Here is a 24202-nt window from a genome sequence, read left to right as displayed (position 1 = left end):
GACCAACATAACAGTAATTAAATGTAACATGATACATGGAATCTGCTATGTGATTACCATCAAGGCACAATTTTATTTCATGAATGATATGAAATTTTTTGAAAGAGGAACTTCAGATTTCACCTTGAGATAAAGTTTGTAGTCAGAGTTCACTGCAGGTGGATAGATATATTGTTCAAATACATTTTGAAGAAAATGGAATAAACCATGACCACTTGTGTGTTCCTTAAATATATGGTTGGTACTTTCTTTGAAAATACATCTTATTTGATATCAACATTCTTGAATACCTGCTTTAAGTAATTCTAGTTATAATAATTTCTCATATTTTATTATCAATACCCGCTGTTCCCTTCCTTAATTGTTTTTTCCTATATGGGCTATTGCCACAGAATGACTTTTAGCATTTGTTGCCAGTTTACTATAAAATCTCTCCCTGCCAGCAATATTGTATTAATAATGGAAAGCAATTGTATAAAGTGCCTTGACTCTTCTACACATTTTTATATATATAGTCAGTTTACTATATAAGATGGCATGTGAGTGCTCTCACTGAGAGGATCTCATTCTCTTCAAGGGCTACAGTTGTAACGTTCCAAAGACTTCTGGGTCTACATCATCAACCCAGGTCTTTCTCTTGAATTCCATGCTTACATTCTGAACTGCCTACTGTTCATTACTAAAGACATTTCAACTACAGTTATGAAGAGCTGAACTCATTAATTTTCCTCCACATAACTGTTAATGAAAGGCACCACCACCCATATGTTTGCTTATGTTTTAGGAAGACTGGGTATCATTCAAATGCCTCCTTCTCTATAAACAGCCTCCATGTTCAATCAATCATTGCATCTTTTGAATCTTACCTCCTTAGTTGAATCTATTTTCTTCTCTTCATCTCCACGGCCCTACCACTTTTTAGGCCGTCAGCATCATTTACCCATTTTACTGCAACAGCATCTGATTCAGTAGCCTACTTCTTGCATAGAAACAAATGTAGGCACAGAATTATTTATATCATGTCACTCCCATGCCTAAAACATTCCCTCTGCCCTAAAACTGAAGTTAAAACTCCTCAACATGGGTTACGGTTTCCTTTATGATCTCGTTCTAGCTGACTACACTGGTTTTATCTCTATGCTCTTCCTCCCTAGCATCCCTGTTAGAGCTCCACCGAACTTCTTCCAGTTTCTTGAATAGCTTATTCACTATCTTCCTTCAGAGATTTGCCCTTCCATTTTCCTTGTCTGAGATTCTCTCTCTACTCCATTTTTATTATTCACTCTTTGTATTAGTTAGGGTTCTCCAGAGAAACAGAACCAATAAGATACAACTTATTATAAGGAATTGCCTCACATGATTATGGAGGCTGAGAAGTCCCAAGATCTGCAGTCAGTCAGTTGAAGACCCAAGAGCACTGATGGTCTAAGTGCCAGTATCAGTCTGAGTTCAAAGGCAGAGGACCAATGTCCAAGCTCAAAGACAGGTAGAGAGAGTGAATTCTCCTGTACTCAGCCTTCTTGTTCTATTCAGGACTTCAATGGATTAGATGAAACCCATCCACACTGGAGAGAGCAATCTGCTTTTTTCAACTCTATAGACTCAGATGTTAATCTCATCCAGAAACACCCTCAGAGACATACCCAAAATAATGTTTAACCAACTATCTGGCAACCCTATGGCCCAATCAAGTTGACACACAAAAGTAGCCATCACACACTTCTAATCTCATTCTGGACACCTTTTTTTCAAGAAAAATTTCTATGACCCCGGGTCCTGATGAGATTGCATTCTTACTCTCTCACCTGCTTCTATAGCTCCATGTTCATCCCCATCCTAGCACCTATCACACTTCATCCTCATTGCCTGCTTACTTACATCCTAAACAAGACTCTAAGTCTTGCTCATCCTTCCTTTTGTAATTCCTAATTTAGGAGTTAGGAATTACATTTTGGTACTTAGGAGGTGTTCAATAAATATGCATTGAATGCATGAGCTATTCTATTAACCTTTAACTTGAATCCTTACAAACATTAAAACAATATAATTATTGTAGCTTGATTGCTTATATAAAACCAACATTTACTCCTGCCCAATTATGGCTGAATATATATGTAACCATATTCAACATTCTGGTTTCATTAACTTTCCTCTGGAATTTTATACACTAAACCTGTTCAATCTGTGGTTTAGATACTTTATGCTGATTAAAACTGTGGCTGTCTTGTTAGAATTCTCTTTGTTGCTCACCACCACGGAAAAGGGCATTCAATTTAGCTGTTTCAAATTAGAAAGTCGCATATGAAAGGAACACAGGCTTTGGAATAAAACAAAGCCCAGGTTTGGAGACTAATGTTTTTTGCCTTCATTCTGCCTTAGTTATTGACTTCTGTGTACTGAGCATCTAGAAAAATACCTGGCACAGAATAGGTTCTAAAAATTGTTAGATAACTTTGATAAGTTACAAAGATTATTTTAGTCACAGCTTCTCATTTAGTAAGTTACCATAATTGTATTTACTTCACAAAGGTTTTTGAGACTATAAATGAGTTAATATACTCAAAATGAGTGCAGAGCATATGCCAAATGAAAGTCTCTTGTATTTCTTATTTTCATAGTATCAGCATATCTGAATGAGAATGTGTTTATAAGTGCAAAATATTGGCTCAATCCTGTAGCCCCCAATTACATAGTTTTCCCCTTTAAGTATTTATATGTGCCAGATACTACTTAAGTGCTTTACATACATCATCATTTCATTTTAATAAGGCATTGCTCCTCTCAATTCATAGAGAAAATCTAGTTTCATAAAGATTCAGTAACTTGCCCAAGTTCACATGTGTATAGAGTTGCAAAGCCTAAACTGGCACTTGAAATTATCTAATATCAAAATACGATGGTAATAACCTTGTTCAATTTTAAAACACCTGGAATAAAGTCTGTGTTCATTAGAAGTTAATTTCTTTTCCCTTCTCGTCCTATAGAATCAGCGTTCTACTGGTCTATATCTTTTGTATTTGCATAAGCATGGAGTGTATGGCGTTTAGTGGAAGGCATTTCCACCAGAGCGTGCGAAGATGCTTTTGTTCTAACTGCTCTTGGCTCCTTCCCAGCTATGTTGACTCCTCTCCCACCCACCAGTGGATGTTCATACCATTGCACAGCTGGAACACAGCCATGACTGCTGCAGATGAAGTCTTCCATGGATGGACTTTGTTCAGACTACACTGGACATTTTGTAATGGGAATATTGTTTGTCTTTCCTTCATCTTTGAGAAAGTAAAAGACCCTCCTGGCTACATCCAAGTAAAGGAGAAAAGCCAAGGTTAAACTTACATCTCTATACCCCTCCCTCCACAACGTTCAATTCAATACATAAAATGAGCCCCCACGTTAACTGTCACTGCTTAATCCCTTACCAGATGATGTTCTTCCACCTGTATTTTGGAAGCTTTCCCTTCTTTTCTCTTCTCAGATTTACTTCCACAATAATCATCCTCCCATTCTGTCAATGATATCTTTTTCTTCTGTGTTATTATTGCTCTTATTCTTCCTCTCTACCTTAAAGAATATCCTTTTTTCCTCTATAATAAAAATAACAACAAACTTCCTGAATTGCTCTGATTTTTCTTTTAGTTACCATTCTTTCTTTTTCCATTTGATAAAAAACTCTTAGACTTTTTGGTAATCTTAATTTTTCTCCTATTATCTTCCAAGTTATACAATTTAAAAATTGCTAAAAGAACTCTAATAAAATTTTATTGAAATAAAAACCATCAACTTAACTACATTTACAACTTTATAAATTAACTGAATTATATATATTGATTTAGTGATTTCATTGTTTTTAAACTGATACTTCATATATTTAAAAAAGCTTTTAGAGTTAACTGTATAATATTTTATCCCTGAAGAATCAAAGATATTCTCTGTATTTAGTAGGGAACATTTTTCTATATTGCAGACACTTAGCTAATTTACAAATGAATGTGCTTCTTCACATGGGGTTTAATAAATTGATTTTTATAATAACTTTATTCTACCATAATAGGAAAATATCCTTAATGATAAATGACTAATCATTAAAAAAATGAAATATGTGAGTAACCAGTTGTTTTTGTTCTTAATTACTTGTTCTTAATTACTGTACATACACAGGTGCAAGACACATAGACACACTTTTTTTTTTTTTTGCCTATTACTACCTATATAAAATTTAATAGTAATTTGACTAATGTGATGAGGAAAATTATTCTATTTATAATTACTTGAAATTTTTTGAAGAAATTTGAGCATTTGGTTGCTAAAGTGGGAATTAACATTTTAAAGATACAGTGTTTTCAGAGAGCTCAGCAAAGCATTTGGTTATTTTTTAGCCTCAAGAAGTGGGAAAATGGTAGTTATTTAAATGTCACTGCTTTACAAAGACTTTAGTCTCTTGTTTCCTTGTCTATTTATCCTTCATTTGCAAGTGCTTGCATAATATATACAGTAAGTGTATTTTTTGAAGTATAACTATTTTTAACATATGCAATCCTTAATTTTATTGTTTCATATTTACATTAGAGATTAATACGTTTTCTTGAATGCTTGGCAGATTAACATCTCTTTGTTTACCTTTATGATTTTTGTTCTAAGCACTAAAGAAGTCTGTCATTAACAAAACTGAGCTAAAGTCAATGATTCTATTTCTCAGAACTTTTTGCGACATTGAAATTTTGGAAAAACATGCATATAAATTAGATGATAAAGGTAGAAACTGCAGTTTTAATTGTTAGTTACTCAGTGTACTTTTAAGCCTACTAGATGAGAACATTGACACCATTATTTCATGTTTTATAAGATAATTTATTATTATTTTGAAAACTATTTGCCATGTTTATTCCAATTCTTCAATTATTTTAATAAAAAAATCAACCTAATTAAATCATTGAAGGTTAAAATTAAATTCCATTTCAATATTCTTTACCTAGGAATCCTAAGAGTTTCTAAGTGTTTAATTACCTCAGTTGTATAAGGGTTAACAGTCAGAAATATATCTAGGTTATCTAAGTCATACAATTGTCAGATGGTTGCTAAGCAACAGATAGGTTTGGCTGATGCATGTTTCTAGGCAAAGCTTATAGTGTGAAAATAACAAGTTACATGATACCTGCATTTTTGTTGTTATGCTTTTAGAAAATAAAGTTGTACTGGAGGGGAGAAAAAAAAGCCTTGACATTTATTATGCACATTATCTTTCTTCTAAATGTCAGAACTATATTATTTGATAGTTAAGTGATAAGGGACATTAAATTAAAATGACAGATGACATTTTATTTCTTATGTGGTTTTAGATATTGGCTTTTCATTTAATCCTGTTTTTTGTAGCTTATCATCAAGTTAATTAATTTCTAAATTTATTATGATTGAAAAGAAGCTGCAAATCAAAATTAATTAAAATATAATTACTTTAAAATATACACATTTCAATGCTACTAAGGAAAAGAAAGGAAAATGACTTATATTACATGATTCTAGCACAACACCAGAATATTTCAGCAGTGATGGAAATGGTACTGAAATAGAGACCACATTTTAGAAATCTAGGGTGAAACTTCAATCCTTTGCAAATGATTTAAAACTACTATTACTACATATTACTTGATTCATTTTTGTTATCTGTGTCCAGTATAATGCCTGCCTCTTAGTTATAAACTCTTATGATGTTAGTTCTTCCTCTTTTTTTTTACTCTCCTTAATAATTGATGAATAAGGAGTAGGTGAGAATTTTAATTGCAAGAAGAAAAAATAAAATTATCCATTAGATGTCTAGGAAACAAAAGTACATTGTATGGTCATTAGTTTTCAAACGTACTATGTATTATTTAAAGTAAAAATTTCAGAGGTCTCATTTTTTATTCCCCAAATGAGGAGTTGTGGAAAAAATCATAAAAAATCATTTTGATTTAGTTTAGTTTTTCATCAGGAAAATTTAATTCAAAATTTAGCAAAATTAATATTTTCTTTTGTGTCAATTGGGAATGCAATCTCTCACCAATTATGAGGTTTCTCAGTGAAATTCCAGTTCTTAGGATTAGAGGAAAATCAGAGAACATTCAAATTCAACATCTTTATAAAAAAATTTCATAAAATTTCTATCTAGAATTATGATTCTGGTGCTTCTCTCTGATTTCTAGAATTAGATAATAGAATTTAAGGGAACTCAATTGAAATAAAGTAGGTGAGGTAGATAAATCAGGTGGAAGGATATGGTGACAATGAGTTAACAAGTCAACTGAAAAAATACCAGAGTTTTTTTTGTAATTCAAACCAAACTTTCTGTTTATATAAACCTTAATTCTGTATTCAGTTCACAGAGCAGACATCTGCTCAGTTATTTTAGACTCTAAAAAGTGAGGCCAAGATTTATTTTACCTCTTGGAAAATCAACCAAAGAACGTCTTTATATTCTTGATGTATAAAGTGAGAATTTCAGACTCCATGTGAATTTGTTGACAATACCATATAACAAAAATAATAATAAAATAAAAATACTTGAAATTATGAAACATTGTTATTTATAAATATATCTAACATAAAGAGAAATGTAGTTATGCTTAATATATATTCTCTATCTAGCAGCTTTTATAATATGTGGCCTTGTTCAAGAGCAAACTGTCTGCCTAACACCTTCTAAAATAAAGAATATACCCAGATAAATATTGTTACCAGGTTTCAGAAATGTTTCAACATGTTATGAAATAAGCACATTTAGAAAATCAGGACTGTTACAATTTGAGGACTAGATTGTTCAGAAGGTGATGCTATTTTCAAAGTTATGTCTCTTAAGACTATGATGCTCAATTTTCTTTTTCTTTTTGACATCCAGAAACAGAGGCATGTCCGGATGAAGAGAGTTTTATTTAAAAAGCAAAATAAAACACTTTAAATAATTAGTATGGATGCTCGATGTTTTGATATGAATTTCTGGGGATATTTTGAAAATTAGTTGTGGTTAATTCTTTTCTCATTTCTTCTAGATTTCTCCCACTTTGAGGGACATGTGAAACTAATGGAACCAGATGTACAGAAGAGGATCAAGCTGTATAAATCCCACTTCCTTTAAATTGCTAACTATAGTTATCTGTATTTTAATAAAGAGACTTTTATTAGTATTGGAGATGTTTCTTGTCTTACAACTTCGATTGAGTTGTTAAATCTCCAATTACTTTCTTCTTCCCATATTATTTTTTAATAGATTATCTGTATAGAGTTTCATGGACATTCTAAGAAATGATGATGAAAAACTCTTTAGTCTTGAATTGAGGTAGAGTAAAATAGTAAATTTTTGTTAAGTCAATTAAATCATAATAGTCTTTTAAGTTATTTTATAAAGAACATTTTGGTGGAGCCATAATAGGATCTTTCTTTTAAAACTTTATTTTCCTTCTACCTGTGGACATAATCTACTAGAAACTGACAGCATTCCTATACTGGTTAGCAAACAGACCCATTTATACAGAAGAGATTCCAGATATCCAAACTTGACTTAGAATATAGTATGCATATCCTTGAATTACTGAAAGAGACTGTTCCAAACAGGTGGCCTGCTCAACCATGTGTAGGATAATAGAAGAAAATAGACATACGATGAAAAAAATTAAGAAAATCTTCATGATGCCATTAGTTTAGCTTATATTGTACTTGAAATTAATTTGATTACATTAGAAAATAAATATGAAATATAATCATATATGTTAAAAAGGCCTTTGTTAGGAGACCAAGGCAGGAGTCTCATGATGCTTACTATAATTAGAAAAGGAACTGTATCTGGGGACTGGAGAAGGAAAAAGACTAGAGAAGAAGGGAACGAACATTTATTAAATGCTTGCCACTTGATAGATATTATTCTAAGGGCATGTTATCTCAGTTAACATTTATAACCCAGTAAGGCAGGGAATGTCATTGCTAACAGGTAGATGAGAAAGAAAAAGAAACTTCAAGGAGTTATGTAATTTGTAAAATGTTTTAAACTGGTAGCCAGCAGAGAAGGTGTTAGACCTCAGGCGTGTCTACCTGCTGGGCTCGTGTTCATAGTGGTTGCTGAACTTGAAATTAGCAGAGATAGCAGCACTTATAGCAAAAGAGCCATCAGAATGTTCCTCATTTTGTGGCTTCCTGATAGGTGCTGAATAAACATTCAGTGACATGGGCCCAATTTTAGAAAATAATCTATAATTTAATGGAGGTTAAGTCTTCACTGACTTTATTTCCTAAATCTTATGTAGGACAAAAACTTCAGTTGCAGATATACAGATAACAGCCTGAGTGTGTTAATTTGGCTAAAAGACAGATGTTGGTGTTATAAAAACACATAAATGGCGAACATCGCTTACAACAGTGGTTTGCAAACTTGTGTTTTCAATTTATTTTTAAATTATTTTTTAATTTATTTTTGGCTGCATTGGGTCATCTTTGTCGTATGTGGGCTTTCTCTAGTTGCAGAGAGCGGGGACTAATCTTCGTTGTGGGGTACAGGCTTCACATTGCGGTGGCTTCTCTTGTTGTGGAGCACAGGCTCTAGAGCACAGGCTCAGTAGTTGTGGCACATGGGCTTAGTTGATCAGCGACATGTGGGATCTTCCCGGACCAGGGCTTGAACCTGTGTCCCCTGCATTGGCAGGCAGATTCTTAACCACTGCGCCACCTGGGAAGCCCCTCAATTTATTTTTGAATGTGACTCACAGTAAGAAAAATATACTTTCTTTCATCACCAACACATGCACACAAGCAAATTTATAAAATAGTACTTTACCATAACTACAAGTAATGCAGTATATATTCCATCCCATCTCATTCTATTCTATCCCATACCAGTTCATGCTATGGTATAACATTCTATCACTTTTTAAAAAATACTTGTTATACACACACTGAATAGATTTCATAACACACTGTGGGCCATGATTTATAGTTTGGAAATTACTGATCAAAAGGTATCAAGGTAAAGTTTCCAGAAGAATATAAACCTTAAACTATAAATTTAGATGAAGAAAATAAGTAGAAGGTAGCTAGATAGAAAAGTAGGGGATGGGAGGCAGTGTAGAGTTGTGTTCCAGGCAGAGACAACAGAAGGTGTGGAAGCCCAGAATTGGAAAAGAATTTGGTTAGTAGTTCAGGTACCTGAGAGAAGGGACCGTGTAGGGGGAATATATTGGCAGAGTGGGAAAGTAATATATGTGATCTATATACATAAAACTCAAAGCTATGCAGTCCATATTAACAATGAAATTTTCAGAGGATGCTATTGGAGGAGGGAGTAGTGTTGGTTTGATCAGACTGTCTTCATAAAGAGGTCAAGGTGGGGAGAGGTGGGGAAACATCCAAAGAGGGACCAGATTGGATATCAGAAGAATAGTTGTGAGTCTGCTATAGTGGGCTGGGTGTGAGACAGAGAGTGGGCTGGGTGGTATGTAGTTTAGAATAAGCCAGTGCAGAAGAATTGGAGGAAAGTAGATGAGATAAAGATATATCTAGTAAATAAAAACAAGAGGATTTAGTGATGGATTGGTTGTGGAAAGGCAGTGAAGAATGATGGGTTAAAGACAATAGTTATAATAGTTGTTAACATTTTAGAATACTTGTGTCAGATACTTGTAAAGCAATTTCTGTCTTAAATTTGGCCTTCAAACATTTTTTCTGAATGTAACCTACATTAAGAAATCTATTTTCTGTTATCATATACACAGATATATTTGTAAAACAGCACCTCTCAGATTTTTGACTTATCAATTAGGTAAAGGCTAGTGCTATAAAGTAAATAAAGAATACTGGAGAAATTTGTTTTATAGAGGGGAAATGAGGGATGATGAGTTTGGTTTGGATATCATGGACTTTAGATGTCTCTATGTGGATCTGAGCTCAGAAGAATCATTTGGGCTACAGATAAAACATATGGGAGTGATCAGCACATAGGTAAAAATGAAAACCAAGGGCTCAGTGAGATCATCTGGGCAGAGAAGACAGAGTGAAAAGAAAACAAGGCTTCATTTAGAGCCTTGCACAAATCAAATATTAATGGTCAAATTGAGGAGGGACAGCTGATAAAGGAGCCTGAAAACAGTGGCCTAAGACAGAGGAGAAAATCAGGAGAGAGTATCATCACGTGGTCACAGCATTAAGGTGTTTTTTTTGTTTGCTTGTAAAATGATGAGTATATCAGAATGAGTCATAAACTGTACAAAATAACTCTGTAGAGTCAACTAAGGTAAAAACAATGAAAGTTTCTTTTGGATTTAGATACACGCTCAGTGGTGACCTCAAGGAGAGGTGATCTCTATGGTAGAATGTATAAGGGTTGTAAATGTGTGACTTAAACAAATTCTGTTTAACCTATGATTAGGTAAAATTCACATGCTAACATGTCTTTAGGTAACGTTTTCATTTGGGGATAATTAAACATCTAGCCAAAATTACAGCTTGGTCCACTAAGTCTGAGGTTGGAACCCTGTCAACTGTGAAGACTTACTCTTCCATCACTGCAAGGACATGCACATGAGACAACACAACAACAACACAATGAAGACAACAGTAAAATAAGGAGGGTCTTCTAACAACCCAAAGAACGTTTACAGGAGTTGAGGAATGAGGAGGAGTTGGAGGCATGGGGAATGGGGGAATGAGGAGAGAAGCTGTCATTGTACAGGATGTACATACACTTGGCCTCCCTGCTGTGCTCTTCAAGGTGGAGGGTTCCCCTTGGGTGGTTATGAGAACAAAATAGAAGTTACATTTTTCTCAGTTGCCTTAGACCTGGTCCCTGAAGTTCCAGAACACAGGGAGGTTGTCAACTGTGTGATGGGACAGATTTTCAGGTTAGAGCAGATACAGGAGATAAGAAAAAGTAAAGCACTGAAGCTATTAAGAATAGAAAGTCCCTGAAAGGTGATTGATTGCCTATAAAGAGAAGGGGATGCTAGGTTAGTATTAGGGGTGTCTTTTTGAAATCATAGATATATTTATTTTCTTAAAGAATAGGGATAACTTTTGGTTTGCAACCTTGAGAGTTCCACAGATGAAATTCAAAACTGATTTCCATAAATGAAGGGCAAGGAGGGACTGAAGAAAGAGACAGAACACTCCAGATTGGTAGGTGGAACTTTTAATAAGCAAGGGAACTTACATGCAAGGCTTGTCGTGGGCAGACAGAAGACAAGGAGACCTCTGCTCCTGACTGCCAGAATCTTAAAAGTTTATATAGAAGCTTTAATGGGGTTCAGTCACATACACTGTCCTGATGGTCTCAACAACACCTTATTCTCTCAAAGCTGTGTCCTTGTAAAGACTCCCAGTGTAGGCATGGTGAGCAGAAAGTACATTCCAAGGATGGGGCAGAGTTTAAGGAGTCTCCATCTTGGGTCTGGCTCCTGGGTCAACCAGTGGTCATGTCCTCTCTATGACCTCCTCCAAAAATACCTCATCTGTTGTAATAGGAAAGTAGATGGAAAAGAAGGAAGCCATTTTAGGTAGATTTATGAATACAGTGGTGCAAAGTTGAGTTGATTACCTTCTGAAGGCTTTATATTCCCTTTGAAATATATAAATAAGTGTAGGCAGTGAGCTAAACTTGTGAGAGAAAGAGAAATGACAGAAAATAAGAGAGAGTCAACAAGAGAAATAAGAGCAACCTGGCAAGATTCCTGGGCAGGATTGAAGTCCCAGTTTAGTTTATAATGGTTTTAATTTCCTCAGGTGTGTGAATTTCCCCTTAGCCTCACAGTTTGCACGGGGGAGACAGATGGTTGAATTCATCCTGGATTAGGGTGTTGTGAGAGGTGTAACTAAAGGACAACAGGGAAACTGTGTTCTGCATATTACTAAAAGAATGACTTAACTAGTGGACCACAGTCTCTAATTGGTCAACTGGAATTACTCACAATGACTTCAAAGTGTACTTGAATTTTTTTGTTCTGAACTCATCTTGAGCAGGACCTCCCATTTGCACTGGGGATAGAAAAACAAATTTGTCAGTTAAAGATAACTCAAGCTTGTATTTTAACACAGTCTCTTTGGGAGTAAATATTCTATTAATTCAAAGTTCAAAATAATTTTCATAAATGTTTCTCTTCATCTCAAGGGGTCTTGCCTTCATTTCTTCTTTCTAAGATACCTGTCGATAGAGGAGATCAACGCCAACTGGGTGGGAGAATAGGACCGTTAAGTCCACATTTTTCCTTATTCTTCTCATTCTCTCTTTCCTTGGCTACTTCTCTCAGTATCTAGAAATGCTTAACCTCAGTGTCTTGTCTGAATAGGAACTACCATCATATAACATCATCTTCTTTATCTAGGAACAATATTATGAAAAGGGGAGCTGATAGGTAGGAAGAAAGTAGAAGGGTTGGTGGATTAGTGGTCCCAACATGGTAAAAGAACAGATATAGCATAACAATTCAAGAAACAAGATGGAAGGATTAAAATGTATTCAGGGAGGATGATGTCTGAATTTAGTTTTCCGAAGCCAGGGAAGTTTTGTAGGTGACAACATCCAGAGTATGCCCAAAGGAGTTGTTAGATGAGGTAAAATGATGGTCTTTGAAAAAAAAAAGTGCTAATGCAAGACTGGTGTGTAGTTTGGGTCCTCAACATTGACTGGGAATCATCTAAGACACACATAAGAGCTGGAATGGAGATTGAGACCATGATCCCAAACCTTCAGTTAGTGAGGCAATTATTCCAGATAGCAGTGGCAAATGGATTTTAAATATCATTTTCAGTAGAGAGAATCTCTGATCATCATAGAACAATAGAATTGAAGGAAGAAAATATAGTATAGACACTTTTTAGAGGTAGCAGGTGAGGAGGAATTTATAACTAGAAAGGGATCAAAGAGAACAATGTTAGAACTTTCATGCCAAGACTTGCTAAAGTTTCTGATGGACTTGGACATTTTGTCATTGGTCCCCACATGTTACTGTGACAAAAAATAAAGATTTTCTTCACTCCTGAATGGATGAGGGGTTGGAAAAGAATAAATGAACAGCTGGGTGAAAGGTATCAAGATACCCTTCCCTTTCCTGCCTCTTGGCCTCTGCTCTTATAATGTAGCAGGATTTGGAGTCATCGCTGTTACTGACGACAACCCTGTCTGCAATTTGTTGACATTTTACATAACAGGATATGGAAGTGAGTTATGAATAGCAGTCACTGTCATTTTCTTGTATTTTGAAATGTTGAAATATCCTTGGACAAAAGGACCTTGCTGAATGCAGTTTCCAGATATCTCACCCTGCTAACTTAGATGTGAAATGCAGGAAAGCAGTGGGGTGTTGTGTGGAGACTGAAGAGAGAGACATAGGCAATTCCTGGCTAAGTGTCAACTGGGAGAGGCTTTGAAATTTACTGTTTAATTGTGATTAACTAGTTGAGCACTTAATTAGTAGTTACTTCAATTAGATAAGTATTTAGTGGGTAATTTTTTTTAATTTCCAAGGCTTCATTTATTGGGTAGATTGTATCTATTATAAAATGCTTTTGCATGTGAGACTGATCTCTTCAATTGCTTTTTCATAAAGAATTCTAGATTTGACACTTTGAATAAAGTTCCATATTATGCAAAGCTATTTAAAAAAAAAAAAGAAACCAAACTGTTCTGATGAATTCACAGAGTTATCATGTGGTCTCTTTATTTACAATCATTAGAATTTATGCTGTTCTCAGAAATTATACTTTATTACATGGCTTATTATTTTAATGCTAAAGGTGTTATCTAATTACACTATAATTAAATGTAATTTATTAAATAGAAATAAAGACAAAACCAGTAATCAGAAACTCTTCCTCCATTCATAGATATTCAGTGAAGGTGTATCGTGTAATGAGTTTACCAATGTTTACTGTAGAACAAGTAGAACAAAATTGGCATCATTTTTCCTTTCATCATCTGACAGTGCGCTTGGAATTCATTTACATAGCTATACAATGAAAGTCATTACCCTCATCACAGATCTACTGTTGTATAACCAGCAATGAAAAAGTGAAGTTTTTGAAGAGGGAAGAGGTAAGACGATAGATTTCTTGTTGAATAAAATAGTTCGAAGTTCCTTTTCCTTTTGCAGGGGAGCAACTTATGTTAACATAGAGCTCTTGTGACCTTAGGTTTGGCCAAATCTCCAAGAAGACAGATTCTGTTTACTCCTACACAACAAAGTGAGGAAGACTTCAGAGAGACATGACTTACAAAGGAGACAGCCTGAAACTGGTGCTGGAATTTGTTCTGTCCCCATCCAGAGCAATAAAGGGATTAAAGTGGAGAGACTAGGCAGTGGGAGATAAAAGATTTCTTCAGAGTTGGTGTGCTCTGTGTTCTTCCCCTCTGCAAGGTATAGAAGTGTGTGCGCATATGCACGCATGCGTGTGTCTTGGGATGGTGAATTGTTTTCTTCTCATTCTATGAATTCAAATCTATGGAGAGGCACTGCATGAGCCTTGTGGAGAAACAGGTACGTGCACCTGTGGTTTGAAGAACACAGAAGCTGAGGCAGGAGCTGCCTATCAAGCCACTAAATAAAAAGGATAAATTGGGGAGGTAAGTAGACTCACACCAGTTACCATCAGAGATGTTCATGTCCAGCTGTACTCTTTCAACAAGGTGGTTACATTCATCTGTACCACACATTTAACACAGGAGAATTAGCTTCTCAATTAGCAACTATGTAATTGATTAGAGTTCAGGATAGAGAAGCATCAATTCCCCACCTCTCCTCTCCCACCTCAATCCCTTCTCTACTCTTGGCTTTCTCGAGTAATGGTCTCTCTCAGTCCATTTATAGTGGTTAACAGCATGGTCACTGAGGTCAAGCCACCTGGAATAGATTTTTTTTTTTTGAAGATGTTGGGGGTAGGAGTTAATTAATTAATTAATTATTTTTTGCTGTGTTGCGTCTTCGTTTCTGTGCAAAGGCTTTCTCTAGTTGTGGCAAGCGGGGGCCGCTCTTCATTGTGGTGTGTGGGCCTCTCACTATGGCAGCCTCTCTTGTTGCAGAGCACAGGCTCCAGATGTGCAGGCCCAGTAGTTGTGGCTCAGGGCCCAGCTGCTCTGTGGCATGTGAGAGCCTCTCAGACCAGGGCTCGAACCGGTGTCCCCTGCATTAGCAGGCAGATTCTCAAGCACTACGTCACTGGGGAAGCCCTGGAATAGAGTTTTGACTCCATCCTTTATGACACGAGAAGCAGTTGCAGTTTACCAAAACTCTTAGGCTTCTGTATTGTCATCTGCAAAATGGAGAGGAGTATAGTGCCGACCCCATGGTTACTGTGAAAAATCAGTGCATGTAAAGTAATGAGCTCAGTGCCCGGCACATGGAGTTAGATAGATGTTAGCTACTGTAAAATATATATTAAAAATGGATGTCCACTCTAGAGTGTCCTACTGTGCCCAATCCTATCTCAAAATACAGATTCAGGAATTTCTCCTGTGAACTCAGTTGGGAGTCTTGTGATCTCTGTTGATTTTCAAAAGTCTTGAGAGTTGCTGGGAAATGTCTGCATTGAGCAGCTGAATGATACAGAAAGGGGAAGTGTCATAAACAATGATATCCATCGTACGGCTACTGAGCAGATGACAGAAGAGGCTTCTGCATAAAGTTGGGGAAATATTCCTGTTTATGAATTGAGTTGGCAGAAATAGCACTATGAAGCTACCAAGTGTTCTCACTTAAATAATTCATGAAAATGACCAGCTGCATCAGTTCTCTGAAACCACTCTAGGCCTTAAGCATTTGAAAGGTGTCCCTTAAAAAAGTCTTTCTCCAGAATCTTTCACTGCAAAACTTTCCAGTCAACCATTATACTTTGGAGTCTAGGAAGGTTATGCCTCCCGCTTTGTTCTTATATGGTTCCATATACATTTTAGGATTATTTCTTCTAGATCTGTGAGAAATGTCCTGGGTAATATGATAGGGACCACATTAAATCTGTAGATTGCTTTGAGTAGTATGGCCATTTTAACTTTTAGGAATGGCATTTCAGGGGTCTGAGTCTTGGTAACATTTTAACTTCCCCTTATTAGCCCCCTTCTTAGCCAAAGCTCAATTTCTCCTTTTTTTCCATAATAGAATTTAGTGAGGCATTGAGAAAGACCAGATGTATGCAACAAAATATATGTTTACCTTCTGGAGGATAAAGAGAGTTAGTTCAAGAGGCGATGGCTTTTATATCCACAACTTTCTTATAGTCTAAGGGGAAAAGGAGATACTTTCACATAGTACCTTTCTCTGTGGATCACATAGCTTCACCTGTTGCATAAAAGAAGGAAGTGAGGGAGGGAGGGAGAGAGGAGGAGGGGAGGAGAGAGAGGAAGGTAGGTAGAGAGAATCCTTTTGTTGTTTATCACATATATGCACATATATACCTTTATAAATGGCCAGGAAGCTGTCACCCACTGTGTACTAGGCTTTGTGCTAAGTGTTCATTTCCCCTGTTAATCTTTCCTGTCATCTTAAAAGAATGATATCATGATCTGGTACATACTAGGAAATTATGGTTCAAAGGAGTTAAATACCTTGCTTAAGTTTGCATAGCTAAGTAAGGAGTGGAAAAATACACTGTCTCACTCTACGGTCTACCATGACCTCTCTGATCATTCAAGTTCATTTAATTTGTATGCTTTAAGTAGAGATGACCAAAAAATGGGCATTCCTCTGGAAAAAGTAACATAATGATTTTTCATACAGGTACTCATAATGTTTCCTGAAATGAATTTTCCAAGGCAAAGAGGAAGATATATTAAAATAAAACCTAGAAAGAGAAATGTAAATTTGGTTCACTTCATCTTATGGCCTAGAGGTTACATTGGTGTACGTGTTTAATATTTAAACAGATGAAACACAGTATTACCAGATATAGAAACCCCAATATTTCCACACTAGGAAAGGAAAATAATTTAACTAACTTCTAGCATTAATCTGTTATGTTTTATGGTATTGTAGATATTTTATCTACTATTAAATAAAAACAGTTGGCCCAATGAAGAGTCTTTTAAACCTTTAACTCCCAATCACTTTTTGTTTTGTCTCCCCTGACAAAAAGTTTCCATGTACTAAGATGTTTCCAAATTTCATTCTTGAGACATTCTTAGATCATAAAATATAAATTAGTCCTTATTATTTTATCATTCAGCATTGTTGTACAAATTTTGAGCAGACATTTCAGATGCAAAGACACATTTAAATGGCATTTAAAAATCAAACAGGACATATATCTTTGTTCTGGTTATATGCTCAGGGCAGGAAAATTAACATTTCTTATCTGTAGTTATCAGATTTTTTTTTTCCAGAAGGAGCATGAATTAAGATTCATATCCTACTTTATAAAACCACAACTAAATAAATATTTGTTGGGTTTGAGGATTGGGTAATCTGTGTAACATTCCACACGGGTCCCCTGAGCTCTATAAATTACCTACATTTTTGTAGCTAGAACTAAGTTTTCTTTTGAATTTTTGTTTTTCGGATTTTTTAAAAAATAAATTTATTTATTTTTGGCTGCATTGGGACTTCGTTGCTTCACGCGGGCTTTCTCTAGTTGCTGCAAGTGGGTGCTACTCTTCGTTGAGGTGTGTGGGCTTCCTATTGCAGTGGCTTCTCTTGTTGTGGAGCATGGGCTCTAGGCATGCAGGCTTCAGTAGTTGTGGCTCGTGGGCTCAGTAGTTGTGGTGCACAGGCTTAGTTGCTCAGCAGCATGTGGGATCTTCCTGGACCAGGGCTCGAACCCATGTTCCCTGCATTGGCAGGTGAATTCTTAACCACCGTGCCACCAGGGAAGTCCCTTGGCTATTTTAAATTTTATATAAATATCAGAAATTCACAGTACAAAAATATACTGAAAATGTCCATGTATAAATTATCTTATGTCAATTGTTATTTCTAGTCTGTATTTTTTACTACCTAAATTATACAGGCATTCAGAAATGGTCTATTGTAAATGTTCATGGACTAAATTGAGAATAAAATCTAAATAGGTCAGCAGCCTCCCGGGTGAAGAAGGGGTCAGAGCAGCCAGGCGGCGAGGACGGATGAGCACAGGCCCGCACATTGGTGGTGACTAACCAGCTCAACAGCCACGCAGGCCTGCAGAATTTTAAAGATCACAGTGTCTACAAGTCTAGGTGCCAGATTCCTTTCTGAAGCTAACCTCAAGATCCAATGATCCAGAGAAAGGGAAACCTCTCCCAGCAGCCACAGAAGCAGCAGATTAAAGCTCCACAATCAACTTGATGTACCGTGCATCTGTGGAATACATGAATGGACAACAAATCATCCCAAATTGAGGAGCCAGGAGTCAGTGATGTGCTTCTGAGGTGGGAGAGCCAACTTCAGGACACTGGTCCACAAGAGACCTCCCAGCTCCACATAATATCAAACGGCAAAAATCTTCCAGAGATGTCCATCTCAACACCAGCACACAGCTTCACTCAACGACCAGCAAGCTACAGTGCTGGACACCCTATGCCAAACACTAGCAAGAGAGGAACACAATGCCACCCATTAGCAGAGAGGTGGCCTAAAATCATAAAAAGTCTGCAGATACCCCAAAACACACCACCAGACCTGGACCTGCCCACCAGAAAGACAAGATCCAGCCTCATCCACCAGAACACAGGCACTAGTCCCCTCCACCAGGAAGCCTACACAACCCACTGAACCAACCTTAGCCACTGGGGACAGACACCAAAAACAACGGGAACTACGAACCTGCAGCCTGCAAAAAGGAGACCCCAAACACAGTAACATAAGCAAAATGAGAAGACAGAAAAACACACAGCAGGAGAAGGAGCAAGATAAAAACCCATCAGACCTAACAAATGAAGAGGTAATAGGCAGTCTACCTGAAAAAGAATTCAGAATAATGATGGTAAAGATGATCCAAAATTCTATTTCCAAGATCCAAAATCTTGGAAATAGAATAGACAAAATGCAAGAAACAGTTAACAAGGACCTAGAAGAACTAAAGATGAATCAAGCATCGATTAAAAACACAATACATGAAATAAAAAATACTCTAGATGGGATCAATAGCAGAATAACTGAGGCAGAAGAACGGATAAGTGAGGTGGAAGATAAAATAGTGGAAATAACTGCTGCAGAGCAAAATAAAGAAAAAAGAATGAAAAGAACAGAGGACAGTCTCAGAGACCTCTGGGACAACATTAAATGCACCAATATTCGAATTATAGGGGTTCCAGAAGAAGAAGAGAAAAAGAAAGGGACTGAGAAAATATTTGAAGAGATTATAGTTGAAAACTTCCCTAATATGGGAAAGGAAATAGTTAATCAAGTCCAGGAGGCACAGAGAGTCCCATACAGAATAAATCCAAGGAGAAATACGCCAAGACACATATTAATCAAACTGTCAAAAATTAAACACAAAGAAATCATATTAAAAGCAGCAAGGCAAAAACAACAAATAACACACAAGGGAATCCCCATCAGGATAACAGCTGATCTCTCAGCAGAAACTCTACAAGCCAGAAGGGAGTGGCAGGACATAATTAAAGTGATGAAGGAGAAAAACCTGCAACCAAGATTACTCTACCCAGCAAGGATCTCATTCAGATTTGATGGAGAAATTAAAACGTTTACAGACAAGCAAAAGCTGAGAGAGTTCAGCACCACCAAACCAGCTTTACAACAAATGCTAAAGGAACTTCTCTAGGCAAGAAACACAACAGAAGGAAAAGACCTACAATAATAAACCCAAAACAATTAAGGAAATGGGAATAGGAACATACATATCGATAATTACCTTAAATGTAAATGGACTAAATGCTCCCACCAAAAGACACAGATTGGCTGAATGGATACAAAAACAAGATCCATATATATGCTGTCTACAAGAGACCCACTTCAGACCTAGAGACACATACAGACTGAAAGTAAGGGGATGGAAAAAGATATTCCATGCAAATGGAAACCAAAAGAAAGCTGGAGTAGCAATTCTCATATCAGACAAAATAGACTTTAAAATAAAGACTACTAGAAGAGACAAAGAAGGACACTACATAATGATCAAGGGATCGATCCAAGAAGAAGATATAACAATTGTAAATATTTATGCACCCAACATAGGAGCACCTCAATACATAAGGCAAATACTAACAGCCATAAAAGGAGAAATCGACAGTAACACACTCATAGTAGGGGACTTTAACACCCCACTTTCACCAATGGACAGATCATCCAAAATGAAAATAAATAAGGAAACACAAGCTTTAAATGATACATTAAACAAGATGGACTTAATTGATATTTATAGGACATTCCATCCAAAAACAACAGAATACACATTTTTCTCAAGTGCTCATGGAACATTCTCCAGGATAGATCATATCTTGGGTCACAAACCAAGCCTTGGTAAATTTAAGAAAATTGAAATTGTATCAAATATCTTTTCCGACCACAATGCTATGAGACTAGATATCAATTACAGGAAAAGAGCTGTAAAAAATACAAACACATGGAGGCTAAACAATACACTACTTAATAACGAAGTGATCACTGAAGAAATCAAAGTAGAAATTAAAAAATACCTAGAAACAAATGACAATGGAGACACGACGACCCAAAACCTATGGGATGCAGCAAAAGCAGTTCTAAGAAGGAAGTTTATAGCAATACAATCCCACCTTAAGAAACAGGAAACATCTCGAATAAACAACCTAACCTTGCACTTAAAGCAATTAGAGAAAGAAGAACAAAAACATCCCAAAGTTAGCAGAAGGAAAGAAATCATAAAAATCAGATCAGAAATAAATGAAAAAGAAACGAAGGAAACGATAGCAAACATCAATAAAACTAAAAGCTGGTTCTTTGAGAAGATAAACAAAATTGATAAACCATTAGCCAGACTCATCAAGAAAAAAAGGGAGAAGACTCAAATCAATAGAATTAGAAATGAAAAAGGAGAAGTAACAACTGACACTGCAGAAATACAAAAGATCATGAGAGATTACTACAAGCAACTCTATGCCAATAAAATGGACAACTGGAAGAAATGGACAAATTCTTAGAAATGCACAACCTGCCAAGACTGAATCAGGAAGAAATAGAAAATATGAACAGACCAATCACAAGCATTGAAATTGAAACTGTGATAAAAAATCTTCCAACAAACAAAAGCCCAGGACCAGATGGCTTCACAGGCGAATTCTATCAAGCATTTAGAGAAGAGCTAACACCTATCCTTCTCAAACTCTTCCAAAATATAGCAGAGGGAGGAACACTCCCAAACTCATTCTATGAGGCCACCACCACCTTGATACCAAAACCAGACAAGGATGTCACAAAGAAGGAAAACTACAGGCCAATATCACTGATGAACATAGATGCAAAAATCCTCAACAAAATACTAGCAAACAGAATCCAACAGCACATTAAAAGGATCATACACCATGATCAAGTGGGGTTTATTCCAGGAATGCAAGGATTCTTCAATATACGCAAATCAATCAATGTGATACACCATATTAACAAATTGAAGGAGAAAAACCATATGATCATCTCAATAGATGCAGAGAAAGCTTTTGACAAAATTCAACACCCATTTATGATAAAAACCCTGCAGAAAGTAGGCATAGAGGGAACTTTCCTCAACATAATAAAGGCCATATATGACAAACCCACAGCCAGCATCGTCTTCAATGGTGAAAAACTGAAACCATTTCCACTAAGGTCAGGGACAAGACAAGGTTGCCGACTCTCACCACGCTTATTCAACCTAGTTTTGGAAGTTTTAGCCACAGCAATCAGAGAAGAAAAGGAAATAAAAGGAATCCAAATCGGAAAAGAAGAAGTAAAGCTGTCACTGTTTGCAGATGACATGATACTATACATAGAGAATCCTAAAGATGCTACCAGAAAACTACTAGAACTAATCAATGAATTTGGTAAAGTTGCAGGATACAAAATTAATGCACAGAAATCTCTGGCATTCCTATATACTAATGATGAAAAATCTGAAAGTGAAATCAGGAAAACACTCCCATTTACCATTGCAACAAAAAGAATAAAATATCTAGGAATAAACCTACCTAAGGAGACAAAAGACCTGTATGCAGAAAACTATAAGACACTGATGAAAGAAATTAAAGATGATACAAATAGATGGAGAGATGTACCATGTTCTTGGATTGGAAGAATCAACATTGTGAAAATGACTCTACTACCCAAAGCAATCTACAGATTCAATGCAATCCCTATCAAACTACCACTGGCATTTTTCACAGAACTACAGCAAAAAATTTCACAATTTGTATGGAAACACAAAAGACCCCGAATAGCCAAAGCAATCTTGAGAACGAAAAATGGAGCTGGAGGAATCAGGCTCCCTGACTTCAGACTATACTACAAAGCTACAATAATCAAGACAGTATGGTACTGGCACAAAAACAAAAATATAGATCAATGGAACAGGATAGAAAGCCCAGAGATAAACGCACGGACATATGGTAACCTTATCTTTGATAAAGGAGGCAGGAATGTACAGTGGAGAAAGGACAGTCTCTTCAATAAGTGGTGCTGGGAAAAATGGATAGGGACATGTAAAAGTATGAGATTAGATCACTCCCTAACACCATACACAAAAATAAGCTCAAAACGGATTAAAGACCTAAATGTAAGGCCAGACACTATCAAACTCTTAGAAGAAAACATAGGCAGAACACTCTATGACATAAATCACAGCAAGATCCTTTTTGACCCACCTCCTAGAGAAATGGAAATAAAAACGAAAATAAACAAATGGGACCTAATGAAACTTAAAAGCTTTTGCACAGCAAAGGAAATCATAAACAAGACCAAAAGACAACCCTCAGAATGGGAGAAAATATTTGCAAATGAAGCAAGTGACAAAGGATTAATCTCCAAAATTTATAAGCAGCTCATGCAGCTCAATAACAAAAAAACAAACAACCCAATCCAAAAATGGGCAGAAGACCTAAATAGATATTTCTCCACAGAAGATATACAGACTGCCAACAAACACATGAAAGGATGCTCAACATCTTTACTCATTAGAGAAATGCAAATCAAAACTACAATGAGATATCATCTCACACCAGTCAGAATGGCCATCATCAAAAAATCTAGAAACAATAAATGCTGGAGAGGGTGTGGAAAAAAGGGAACACTCTTGCACTGCTGGTGGGAATGTGAATTGGTACAGCCACTATGGAGAACGGTATGGAGGTTCCTTAAAAAACTACAAATAGAACTACCATATGACCCAGCAATCCCACTACTGGGCATATACCCTGAGAAAACCATAATTCAAAAAGAGACATGTACCAAAATGTTCATAGCAGCCCTACTTACAATAGCCCGGAGATGGAAACAACCTAAGTGTCCATCATCGGATGAATGGGTAAAGAAGATATGGCACATATATACAATGGCATATTACTGAGCCATAAAAAGAAACAAAATTGAGCTATTTGTAATGAGGTGGATGGACCTAGAGCCTGTCATACAGAGTGAAGTAAGTCAGAAAGAGAAAGACAAATACTGTATGCTGACACATATATATGGAATTTAAGAAAAAAATGTCATGAAGAACATAGGGGTAAGACAGGAATAAAGACACAGACCTACTAGAGAATGGACTTGAGGATATGGGGATGGGGAAGGGTAAGCTGTGACAAAGTGAAAGAGCGGCATGGACATATATACACTACCAAACGTAAGGTAGATAGCTCGTGGGAAGCAGCTGCAGAGCACAGGGAGATCAACTCCGTGCTTTGTGACCGCCTGGAGGGGTGGGATAGGGAGGGTGGGAGGGAGACACAAAACGGAGGGGATATGGGAACATATGTATATGTATAACTGATTAAATTTGTTATAAAGCAAAAACAAAAAATAAAAAAAATAAAGATAAAAAAATAAAAATAAATAAATAAATAAAAATAGATCTACCATATGACCCAGCAATCCCACTACTGGGCATATACCATGAGAAAACCATAATTCAAAAAGAGTCATGTACCACAATGTTCATTGCAGCTCTATTTACAATAGACAGGACATGGAAGCAACCTAAGTATCCTTCGACAGATGAATGGATAAAGAAGATGTGGCACATATACACAATAGAATATTACTCAGCCATAAAAAGAAATGAAATTGAGTTACTTGTCATGAGGTGGATGGACCTAGAGTCTGTCATACAG

At 36.3% G+C, this 24202-nt stretch overlaps 1 long non-coding RNA gene across 1 annotated transcript in view; it reads left to right on the top strand.

Moving 5' to 3' along the window:
- Nucleotides 1–7059, top strand: part of LOC309792260 — an 83976-nt gene extending 76917 nt beyond the window's left edge. Inside the window, exon 4 of the long non-coding RNA XR_014291659.1 lies at nucleotides 7023–7059. This is a non-coding gene — a long non-coding RNA (uncharacterized lncRNA). The remainder of the gene's footprint in view (nucleotides 1–7022) is intronic.
- Nucleotides 7060–24202: the final 17143 nt, after the last annotated feature.

This window comes from Mesoplodon mirus (assembly GCF_964341445.2).
Source record: "Mesoplodon mirus genome assembly, chromosome: 16".
Lineage (NCBI taxonomy): Eukaryota > Metazoa > Chordata > Mammalia > Artiodactyla > Ziphiidae > Mesoplodon > Mesoplodon mirus.
The sequence above is the reverse complement of the archived record's forward strand: the minus strand, read 5'-3'. Positions and strand labels throughout refer to the sequence as shown.